This window comes from Pelophylax lessonae (genome assembly GCF_965119305.1).
Source record: "Pelophylax lessonae genome assembly, chromosome: 2".
NCBI classification, from domain to species: domain Eukaryota; kingdom Metazoa; phylum Chordata; class Amphibia; order Anura; family Ranidae; genus Pelophylax; species Pelophylax lessonae.
Genome location: NC_138769.1, coordinates 134,751,891 through 134,764,830, shown reverse-complemented (window position 1 = coordinate 134,764,830; position 12,940 = coordinate 134,751,891). Strand labels below are relative to the sequence as shown.

General features: G+C 42.7%; 1 long non-coding RNA gene across 1 annotated transcript; it reads left to right on the top strand.

Moving 5' to 3' along the window:
• The first annotated feature begins 283 nt into the window (after window positions 1-283).
• LOC309547846 lies at window positions 284-5,355 on the top strand. Its single transcript, XR_014224987.1, has 2 exons — window positions 284-455; window positions 5,168-5,355. It is a non-coding gene; the product is annotated as an uncharacterized lncRNA (long non-coding RNA).
• Window positions 5,356-12,940: the final 7,585 nt, after the last annotated feature.

Here is a 12,940-nt window from a genome sequence, read left to right as displayed (position 1 = left end):
GAACGGAGGAGAACCCTATTTTTTCTTCCTTTCAAAAAACGTAACGGACGCAAAAACGGATGTCAGTGGTGTCATCCGCTGACATCCGTATTTACATAGACATGCATTATGTCCGTTTTTCATCCGCAAACGGATGGGATGAAAAACGGACATACGGACCGGATGACACAAGTGTCATCCGTGTCCGTTACAAAAAAAAAAGAAAGGAACTGATCGGGCAAAAAAAAAGGAACGCCCGTGTGAAAGAAGCCTAAAGGGAAAAAAAAAAAAAATAATGCAGCTGCAATATATAAAATTTTTGGCTTTGGGTTTAATACTGCTTTAAATTAGTATGACACATATGTAAGGAATGCTGACATTTCCTTTATATCTTCTTTTAGATGAACAAGCCCGATATCGGTTCCAGTTGGAATTGGAGTTTGTTCAGTGCCTGGCAAATCCTAATTACCTTAACTGTAAGTATATTATGGAAATAGTTTCCTAGTCGTGTCTATTTTGTTCATTTACAAATCATAAAGCGGTGGACATTTTCTTTTAACCACTTCTGGGCCAAGCCTATTTCTGACTCTTGTTGTTCACAAGTTAAATTCAGTATTTTTTGCTGGAAAATTACTTAGTACCCCCAAATATTATATATATATATATATATATATATATATATATATATATATATATTTTTTTTTAGCAGAGACTCTAGAGAATAAAATGGAGATCGTTGCAATACTTTGTCACATCGAATTTGTGCAGCGGTCTTAGAAATGCAATTTTTTTGGAAAAAAAATATTCTTTTTGTGCATTAAGAAGTACTGTAAGTAAGCTTAGCCCAGATTTTTTCTATTATGTGAAAGATGATGTTACGCTGAGTAAATTGATACCTAACATGCCATGCTTCAAAATTGCGCACGCTCGTGGAATGGCAACAAAAAATGGTACTTAAAAATCTCCATAGCCGACACTTTAAAAAATTCTAGTTTAGTACCAGTTTAGAGTTACAAAGGAGGTAACAATCACGGCGATACCTCACATGTGTGATTTGAACAACATTTTCATATGTGGGCGCGACTTGCGTATGCGCTCGTTTTTGCGCGCCAGCTTGGAGGAACGATACGCTTTCATTTTATTTTTTTCTACACTGTCCCTTTAAAAAAAAAAAAATTTTGATCACTTTTATCCCTATTACAAGAAATGCAAACATCCCTTGTAATAGAAATAAGCAGGACAGGTCCTCTTTAATGTGAAATCTGGGGTCAAAAAGATCTCACATCGACCCAAAAAAAAAATTATCTGTTGGGACGGAAGCGACGTCTGACATCACTCCGGTCCCCCGAGGCCATCTTGCCCTTACTCGACTACCTGTCTAGGACCTGAAAGGACCGGATTGTTTTCCCTACTACAGAAGGCTTTGGTAAGTGGAGAAAATGACTGGGAAGCGGCGGGAGTGGGTGGGCACCTCTCCCGCTGCCCATAAAAGTGATCCTGTGATGAATCTGCCACTGGGACCACTTTTATCTAAAAGAAAACCGCAGGCCGTGTAGGAAAATACCAGGGTTATGGCAGCTATCTGCTGCCATAACTCTGGTATTTAACGTCAAAGTAGCGACATAAATACACGGTGGGTGGTCCGGAAGTGGTTAAATGATAAGTTCACCTTTACTGAAAAAAGATATTAAATGCACATTTTTTTGCAGGTAAAAAAATATGCATTTATTTTTATTATTTTTTTGTAATGAACCTGTAAAGCATTGCACCCACAATCGGCAGATTGTGGTTGTAATGCCAAGGGTCTGCAGACTGTCTGTGTATATGTCTGGCTGTACCTCTGGCTGATACGGCCAGGCAGTTACACTGTGACAGGAAGACTTAATGAACTAGCACAGCTCTCAACAGCGCCCTGGTAGTTCATTGAGAACCTTGCAGTTTTCCCATTCACAGAACACTGTGAATGGATGACTCGGTCTGGTGGGAGGACCCCCGAGCGGACATGAACAGGGGAACGGGAGCTGGTGCACCTTCACTGGTTTCATGATTTGGTTTGATTCCGAATATCCTGACATCTATTAGATTCAGTTCCTCGATGCATCACAATTACTGCCCATGGTTTTCTTCAATAACCCATCAAGTGCAGCCTCACCAATGCCCATCAAGTGCAGCCTCATCAGTGCCTGAATCACACAGAGTGGGGATCTCCCGCTGTGACACGGAGCTTGGATTTGAATTGCCCAGCGGCCGCTGTCAACAAACTCCCACCTCCTGGATCGGCTCCTATGATACACCTCACACTGATTCAATTTCCCAGCATTGGATCAGTGTGCTGTCTATCAAAGGAGGCGGGACTTTGTTACATCGGCCGCGGAGCATTTCAGATTCAAGGTCAGTGTCGCAGCCGGAGATCCCCGCTGTGTGTGACATACACATGGAAAGGAGGAGGGAGGGAAGGACTCTGACAGGGAGGTCATTGACACAGTCACAGTTCAGCCATTCTCTGCATCAATACAGAATTGTTTAAGGCTGAATCGCGATGCATCGATTTTACGATTATCTTCAACACCATCTATAACATGTTACATCCTGAATATGAGTGTAACATGTTCCAAAAGTGAACTTCTCCTTTAAGCCTCATTGCATAGAAAATATGACACCCCCCCCCCTTCCCCCGTAACCCATTCTGCAATTTTTATGTTCTTACCTGTTGAAGCAGGTCCTCTGCTGGTATAATTTTTGGGTGCGGAGGACCGCTAAGGATGATCCCTCAATCATTGATTCCCTTGAGGATGTCTCATCTCTTCTGGATCTTGAGAGGAGACCGCCACTGGACAGCCAATAGGAAGTGTCCATGTCATACAAGCAGTGACATAGACATCACAAGAAGGACTCCGCCAGAAGGAAACATGACTGGCTTTAGGTAACTAAAAAGGGCATTTAGTTAGGGATTTTTTTTAAAGAGTTCTGTTCCCCCCCAAAAAAAAATAGTCAGCAGCTACAAATTCTGTAACTGCTGACTGCTGACTTGTACGATTAGGGCACTTACCTGTCCAGGCATCCAGCGGTGTCCTCACTTGAGCTTATTGTTGAATCAGCTCTCAGGTGCTGGCGCTGCAATCTTGGGTAGCGGAAACTGGCAGTGAAGCCTGGTGGCTTCACAGCCGGTTCCCTACTGTGCACGTGCGAATCGCACTGTGCTTTGTGAATGGCCCGAACTTCCAGCTCACTTCGCCGTCAAAGCCAGGTACCTGCTCCCCCCCCCTCCAGAAAGGTGCCAAATATGGCAGCATTTGGGGGGGGGGGGAGGCAGACATGCAGAGCTTTCACTTTTGGGTGGAGCTCTGCTTTAAAGAGGTTGTAAACCCTTTTTTTTTTTTCCTTTTGTACCCTGCAAGAGAAACACATAATGAGCTAGTATGCATCGCATACTAGCTCATTATGAAATACTCACCTTAGAACGAGCCCCGGCCGTGCCATCGCTTACCTGTATGACGGGCGACATGTCCAGTCGCCCGTCTTCCGGGATCGCGGCATCCGGCCATCTGATTGGCCGGAGCCGCGGTGACGTCACTCCCGCGCACGCGCGCGGGAGCCGACGGTCAGGCACGGAGTTCTGAAGGAACGGCACGAGCGGCCGTTCCTTCAGAGCGCATGCGCCAGTGAGGTCACTGGATACATCAAAGGTAAATATCTCCTAAACGGTACATGTTTAGGAGATATTTACAGTACCTATAGGTAAGTCTTATCATAGGCTTACCTATAGGTACAAGTGTCAGAGGAGGGTTTACTTCCTTTTTAAGTTGGTGCAGAGTGTATTATGCTGTAAAGAGCATATTTTTAAGTATGACCTGATGGTTAAATGGCTGCAGTACTTTGAGTCAGTGAAGGTTGTGCGATACTGTACCCAAATAAAAGTGATATCCTTTTTTTTTCCCCCACAAATAGAGCTTTCTTTTGGTGGTAATTAATCACCTTTGCAGTTTTTTTTTTTTTTTTTTTGCTCTATCAGCAAAAAAAGACTGACAATTTTGAAAATAAAATAATATTTTTTACTTTCTGCTATAAAACCTATCTAATAAAAAAAAAAAAAAATAAAAATCGAATTTCTTCATCAATTTTGGACAATATGTACTCTGCTACATATTTTTGGTAAAAAAATATCCCAATATGCTTATATTAATTGGTTTTCGCAAAAGTTATAGCGTCTACAAACGATGGGATATATTTATGGAATTTTTGTTTCTATATTTTTAACTGGTAATGGCGGCGATCAGTGACTTATAGCAGGACTGATACTGCGGCGGATAAATTGGACACTGACACTTACTTGACACTTTTTATTGAAACCAGTGACCATAATACAGTCATCAGTGCTAAAAAAAAAAAATGCACTGTCTCTGTACTAATGACACTGGCTGGGAAGGGGTTAACATCAGAGGCGATCAAAGGATTAAATGTGTTCCTAGGGATTGCTTGCTAACTGTGGGGGGGGATGCTTGTACTGTGGGAAGGCAGAGATCCATGTTTTTTCTTATAAAGCATAAACACAAGATCACTGCCTTCCCTTGTCACAGAACGGCGATATGCCTTGTTCACATAGGCAGATCACCGCTCTACCTGTGCCTTGAATGATCGGCGGGTCCCAGCGGACATCGCGTCCAATAAGAGAAGGAGTGGGTCCCCGCAGTAAAAAATGTGGGCCAGTCGGCAAGAGGTTAATGGCAGCACAAATCACTAATATGTATGCAGTGCATTAATATGCATTGTGGTAACATGCTTGTTATACGCTGAGCTATTGAACTGTGTTGGTGTGAATGGCCCTTATTTTTCTTGGTCAGTGACTCAAACTACTGAAGTCAGAGGGGTCAGCATGAAAGCCAGGCAAAAGAAAAAATATTAGTCTTAGAATTGTTACCAATATTGAGCGTATGAAAGGATATAGACAGCAAGAAACACATGACGGAAATTCTAACCCTTCCTGCATCTAAGCTAAGGCTTTACAATAACGTTTTTGACTGGACCTACACCTTATAATATTTTTGCTCTGAACTGGTATTGCTCATATATCTTTTGTACAGTGCTGATTTTTGAATTGATTTGATGAGTTGATTTTTGACTCTTTATGAAGTGCTATCTTCTACTGAGTATGATCATGTACAGTAATTTATTGTTGCCTTCTCTATAGTTCTAGCACAGCGGGGATTCTTCAAGGACAAGTCATTTGATAATTATCTGAAATACCTGCTCTACTGGAAGGATCCTGAATATGCAAAATATTTAAAGTAAGTGTAAAATCCCTTTTTAGTTCTTTTTATCATTTGTGTAGTTACTGTACTTTGCCCTATAGGTGTAGGTGGAATTGTCAATACCAAAGAGATAGATAGAGTGGATAAAAAGATGGCTCATGTCTGTCAGAACCAAGGCTGCAATAAATATTTCCTTTTTTTTTTCACAATCAAAGTTTATTAAAGAAAAACAACAAAATACAGAAAATGATATTCATCAAGCAATAAGTACATCAACATACAACGAGGCAAAGCAGTGCAATGATAACAACGTGAAGTTTCTTCGTTTATGACAGGGCCTCAGTTATTATATGCAAACTCCTCATAATACCTAAGGTGAATCACAGTATAGGTTATGGTAAGCTAACCATCTAGCATTAGTATTAGGTATACCATCATAATAGGCTAGATAACCAAATAACAGGGCATACCTAATTGGTAAAGGTAAATTGCCTAGTGAGCAGAATATACATTTAACAAATTATGGCTGCTGAAGAACCAACTTCTGAGTCAATTAGAATGTCAGTAGTGTGGAAAGGGAGGAGAGGGGAAGGTAAGGGGTATCAAAAAAGCAGTACATCCAAGCATAAATAGAAAGGACATCTTGTAGGTAGTAGAGAACCATCATGGCTCTCTTGCATGTACAATGGAGAAGCAGTGACAGAAACGTAGACCTCCAGTATAGGAGGTTAGAGCGTTTCATGTTAGCGTACAATGAGAATCGGTGAGGGTTTCATAGCGAGAGGTGTATCGAAAGACATGCCAAGCGGACCACATTTTGTTTAATCTCTTGAGGTTATCATTAGCAACCGCTACCGATTCCTCCATGTTATAGATCTCATTCACCGTCAGGAGTCACTCTTTAATCGTAGCGTGGAAGTGGATTTCCAGCGTCTGGGAATCAAGGACTTAGCTGCATTGAGTAAAAAACGTACTATCGACTTCTAATACGTACTGAGTGAGCAATCCGCTATATGTAGAAAGTAGCATTCAGGTGTAAGAGAGATAGTGGTGCTAGTAATTTCACGGATAAGATCACAGAGCTGGCTACAAAAGCTCGAAATCCGTGGGCAGTCCCGCCAGATATGTACTAATGTGCCCGGAGACTGGCCACATCTCCAGCTCAAGTTCGAGGTTTAAAGGGAACCATTTGTGAAGCCTATCAGGAGTGAAGTACCAGCCCGTGAGAAGTTTGTAGGCATTCTCCTGAAATCTAGAGCTTACAAAGCATTTATGTGATAATATGCAGGCGTTCGTCCATTGTCCGTCCTGCCCATGTTATAAAGCCAGTGGAGCCGTGAGTGTAAGCTGCGGAGCCGTCTGTGTCATGGAGCTCTTCTAATGTGCTACCACCTCCATCACGTCCCAAGCCACGCCCCCGCAATATTTTTTCTGATCACTGAAAGTTGTGTATATTCCAGGATGAGCACATTCTGTAGTGTCACCTGCAGGGATGTTCCTGCCCCCGATATACACAGTTGTGCAGTGTCAATTGATTGGAGGGGCACAAACTAATATCATGTTTGCATACACTGTATAAATTAATTTAAAAATCTGCGCTGATTCATGTATGATTCATATTCCAAAACAATCCACATGATCCAAATGTAAAACTGATGTGCTATAAATATAAGATAAAAAGTGTTACGATAAAAATATCTAATTACTGTGTTCTTCAAAATAGTACAGATGGATAAATACACACATCCGTACAGATGGATGATTTACAGAAGGTAAATAGGGTATATCTTCCAATCTGTGGATCCAATATAGACAAAATGTATAAAGAAACTTACACTAATATGATGATGTGAGTGAACGGTACAGATGGATAAATGTGTGCGAATCTGTACGTGTTGAATAAAAAATAATAAAAGTTGTGTGTCAGTAAAAGATGATCTAAAAATTAAAAGATCATATAAGTGTATCAATCAGAATGATAAAAGGTACAGATGGATAAATGATGTGTTAAAGCAATGTTCTTCTCTTAAAAATCCAAGATAATAGGTAAAGGATGCTACATAATAGTGCACGTGATATGCCAGAAAAAGTGATATAGTGCAACAGTACAAGTGGCAGGATCAACAAAAATTACAAACTAAAAATAGTCCATATAGTGAATAATGTGAATCAATGGTGACTCCTAATGGTAGAGTGACTTGAGCAGGTAAAACAATAAGTATATCAGGTGACTTCCTTGTGAATACAAGCAAATAAGTGCAGAAAGTGTTGTCTGATGACCGTGATATATCACTCCAGTGAACTAAAATACAAACTGTGTGCAATGGCCGCTTACCTCACTGCACACTTAAAAGAGCGTGTCTGTGATAGATATCACTTGGACCGATGATATTCTTTAGGATAGATGGATGGATAGATAGTTTCCACAACCCCTCTATCTTCTTCATACACTCTCAGGGTTTTAATGATGGATGTTGAACTATGAGCTAGCTGTCTCTCTCCTTTCCTATGGATCGCTCCAAAGTACCCCGCTGATGGTGGTCCATTGCCTCTCATCTCTGGTATCCAGAGGGCTTCCCGGGAACCCCAGACATGGCAGAATCCCACCAGCTGGTCAGTGCCTTGGTACTGATGCCATGCTCCAGATGATTAAAGGACACCTGTTCTTCTCATTGGGGGGAAGCATCTGTGACATGAGGGGGCGGGGTCTCCTAAAGACGTCACCTGGCGGCCACAATGGCTATATAACAAGCTGCAGAGACTGGAGACCGGCATAATCACCGGAGACATTGTCTGAGGAGGACCGGAGGAAGAAGAAGAGCCGAGGGCAAAAGAGCAGAAGATTGGACAGCAGAAGAGCGGACAGCAAAAGACCAGAAGAGCGGAGAGGAGAAGACAAGAAGAGCAGAGAGGGAGAAGACCAGAGCGGAGAAGTCCGGATGAAGATTTTTAATAAATTTTCCAAAACATCTCCTGTCGTTATTTACATACACTGCCTTTTATGGAGTGAATGGGTAGGGGTACAGTGTATCCCATACCCATTCACATAGGGAGGGGGTCCGGGATCTGGGGGCCCCCTTGTTAAAGGGGGCATCCAGATTCCGATGAGCCCCCTGCCTGCAGACCCCCACAACCACCGGCCAGGGTTGTGGGGATGAGGCCCTTTTCCCCATCAACATGGGGGCAAGGTGCTTTGAGGTGGGGAGTGCAGAGCTTCCCCTGCCCCAAAGCACCAACACCCCCCCATGTTGAGGGCATGTGGCCTGGTATGGTCCAGGGGGGGTGGGGGCGCTCGCTCGTCCCCTCCCCCTTCCTGCCCTACCGTGCTGCATGCTCGGTTAAGGGTCTGGTATGGATTTTGGGGGGGACCCCACGCCCTTTTTTTGGTGTGGGGCTACACTCAAATTCCATACCAGACCCGAAGGGCCTGGTTTGGAACCTGGGGGAGACCCCCACGCAGTTTTTTTCCCATTTTTGGCGTGGAGTTCCCCCTCAAGATTCTCACAGCAGCAAGTCTTGCGGTGCGACTTCCATTCAAATCAATAGGCTCCCATAGGGAACCATTGATTTTGAATGGAAGAAAAAAAAAAAACGTATAACGTGGCTGAACGTACTTCATCACGTTCGGTCGCGTTGGGTCCTGTTTTTGCGTTTGAAACGCCGGGAAACACACGTTCGAACGCAAATAATTGCGTTCCAAAAAATGTCCTTGAACTCAACTGCCTGCAAATGACCCTGTGTATATATGGACAGATAAGATAACATGCAGGTGGGTTCAGGGGCTTCTGAAAAAAACGCCCAACTGCTCCTAAACGGCCATTTGCAACGTCCCGTGTACATGGAGCCTTACTGTATACACTTGGGACTTTCTAAAAATAAATGTCTGTTAACGCTGTCCTGATGCCAGCCGACGCTAACCAGTGTTCACTGACGCTAGTAACACAATGTAACTTGAAAGAAGTGCTAGATCCCCGACTTTAAGTCCAGAAGATCCAGGACTGTAGAATAAAGAGCTTCTGACACTGTTTACACTTGCAGAGTCACTGACTACACTCCCCAGCCTTGCACTGGCTTGTAGTTGATTGCTAAAGGTTCCTGTATGAATGCACCTCTCAACCGACACTCTGTATAATTCGGGGCCCTACCGCAGGCGCCCCCTTTACACTTGTTACTCTTCAGGGTCCACTGACTATGTACCCCCTCTGTAACTTTCATGTGGGCTTCCAGCCTCAACCCACTCTCCCTGTCTCCCACAGTTGCAGTCTCACACCCGGCCCGGTGCTTGAATAGCACAGGAGCCAGACCGGAGACTTCCCCTTCAGCTCAACACATCTGGAACTCATGACACCTTACTAAAGAATCATGGCCCTGCTGTTAGGCAGACAAGGCCCACTATACATTTACCTACCACCTACCTGTAGGGTGCTACACCCACCCCACACCAAACGAGTCCGGTCCCTCTGACTCTGAGGCAAATGCCTCCTATTAAAAACTGCCAAGAATCAGGAGTATCCCACAAACCTGGAAAGGGGGAAAAGGGAAAACAAATTTACAAATAAATTAGCGTGAAAAAATATATCTTTACACTCTGCTGTATATGTATATACACAGTTTCAAGTGCATGATAACTGATGCACCCCCCACCAAACAAACTCATTTGGTGGGGAACAACGAACAAAAATACAGTAAAATGTTCCTGACTAACTACTTCTAAATCAGTCATCACCCAGAGATTAAAGGAAGCAAAAGTTAGACAGCTGCATATGCATAGATTGTAAGCTCTTCTGAGCAGAGCCCTCTAAATCCTCTTGTATTTTATTGTATCGTATATGTACTGTCTCCCTCTATTATTGTAAAGCGCTGCGTAAATTGCTGGCGCTATAGAAATCCTTAATAATAATAATATGCATAAGAAAATTATAGGCCTAACTTCCTGAACAGTTGAGTGGAAAAACCCTCCTTCAAAAATGCAAGGGCGACCTTTCCACTCCCTCCCTGACTGCCTCTGCTAGCCAGTGTCTTGACACGCCGGGATCCTCCTTTAACTGGAAGAGCTTGTCCCCCTAACACTAGCTGTCTAGACAGAGTCCTATTTGTAGAAGTGAAACACAGCACCCTCTGCTGTCTCTTTACAAATAATGTGCTCATGGGAGATCACTCCAAAAAAGTGCCACATCCCAAAATATACAACAGTAGAGAAATTCCCCTAGGGGTGGGACTTTATAGGCACATGGATAAATACAAGAAAATTGGTTTCAACATATAAACAAATTTATTGAAGAATAATAACATGTACAAAAGGAATTTTAAAAGAATAAGGCAAGCTTAATACAATTCATGTAGTCATATGGCATGGGGATACCGCTGTGTTGAAGGTGAGTGCCCGACGCATTTCAAAGACATAAGTCAAGGCTCCTTCTTCAGGGGCAACCTTACAATAGCGGTCTGTAAGTGATCAATCACAGGAGTAATTAATCAATGGCATATATGCAAAATTGTTACAAATATGCAATTTAGAAAATATACAATGCACTTATAAGACAATTATTGCATGGTAAAACAGTCCACATGGAATGTCAATATAAAAGAGAATAACAAGGAACACTTACAGAATCTGCCGTGTGACTGTTTAAAGTGTATGCCTGCCAATATTGTTAAAAACAAGTGGCTGGGTTTTTCTCATCGCTGCATTGGGGTGCTTCATTGGAGAAGATGAACGATTTAGAAGCAGGGATAGTTCATATAGCCAATCTCCAATTGTGTATGCCCATCAACTAAAAAAGCTGATTGGAGACAGCTGAAACCCAAAAGAATTGGGAGATCTGCCAGGTGAGGAAAAGGGGGTAATTAGAAAAAAGTTTGTAAATATAATTGCTAAGGTAGCAACGGAATTAGTGATTACGCTTGTTATGTTGTAAATCAAATTTGTCCAACCTTGCTGCATATGCTCAAAAAGAAAGAGAAAAAAGTTTGACTGTTTGATAGAACAAAGAAAAATAGTTAATAATAATGCTGATCATGATTATACCATTTGCTGGTATCCTTAGGTAGTCGGAATGCACCAAACTGCCCCGGCCATTAAACATAGCCCATTTAATGTAGGATAGAAACCCATTCAGCAAAAACCGTTGCTAGTTAGAAGCTAAAGCAGCATATAAAAGAAGGGCTGATTCGGCAGATGCAGCAATGCTGACAAGCAATTTACATAACATGTAACCTCAAATCTGTAAGTGAATCCAGATCAAATTACCTTGGTGGTCTCATGGGCCGATGTGAAAATGTGCAGCAAACGTCCGCCTTCCAGCAGGTGAGTGATACAACTCACCTCTCGAAAGGGGGCTGTTTAAATAGGAAAGCGAGTTAGCTTGATGGAAATCAGCTGGTTGTACTTACTTTGTTTCCTCAGGCTGGCAGTTCCCGGGTGGGTTCCCTGGTGCGCAGCCGCCGGACAGGTTCTCCACGACGCATGCGCGCACGCATAGCGAAGCGGAAACCCGTGCGGCCGATGCGTTCCACCGGCACGGTCAACATCCGCCGGCGTGAATCACAAGCGGAAGTGGATGGGCGAGCCAAGAGGATCTCGAGGAGAGCCAATAGCGTACGCTCGAGGATCTGGACCGAGAATTTAAGACCAAATGGGAAAAAACTCTCAATGAATGTTCAGCGTCTCTTATGACTCTTTTAATAGATGAACATACCACCCGTGCCGCTAAATTGGATGTCGAAATTGAGCTTATTTGCGAAAAAATTCACAAATATAAAACTCATAAATTATTTCAGGAAAAAGAAAAACAATTGAAAGAACATCTAGAAATTTTTAATAGAAATATTCTAATTAAAAAACAAAAGAAGCTCAACCGAGACATCCATGCCTTCCAACAAGGCAAAGCGTATAGGTGGAATCCCATCAAATCCACATATAATAATATACCTAATAAATTACCCCAAGACACTCCAGCACATCCCCCACTCAAAAATGGATCACATCCCTCACTTAATGCCATGAGACCTAAAACCTCTGACCGAGGCAAACGCACATACCAAGGTGATTCCACGATGGAACAATCCACGAAAAAATCAAACACACAACAGGGCCACAAAACCAATCTCTCTTTATTCAAATCGCAAAATCCCCCCACACAATCACCAAATATGGATGAACCACCTGGTGGGTTCAACTCCAATGTTCCCCCTTCCGCCCACCCTCCACCATCACTCCTATCCACTTTGAATCTACAGGATTCCATTTTTTTAGAAGCACTCCACCAACGAGCCCCAAAAATCACTCCAACCACCCTATCATCACCATAGAGGACACAGCAGCAAACTTGCCTCATACAGTTTCTAGTACTCCCGAGCAACCTGACTTGTCAATCATCAATCTTTCAAGCTACAAACTATCCATGGATGAAGCTGAGGTTCTATCTAAGGGCCTCAGTTTCTGTCCAAATGCCAAACTGGATAAGTTCGAATTTATAAAAGATTTACACCTTTTTGCCCGGAAACTTAATTTCAAAGTCCTATTTGATAAACAAAATTCCACACAGTCCTCTACGAAAAAAGATCCAGCCCTTGAAACCTTAATATCCTTACTTGAAGAAAATGAAGACCTTATAGATAAAATAGATCTGCCAGCATTGCTAGCAGATGTAGACTCTGAGGGGCCCTCCCTCACTGCTCAGACATCACTGCTAAAGAAAAAGTCTGACAAA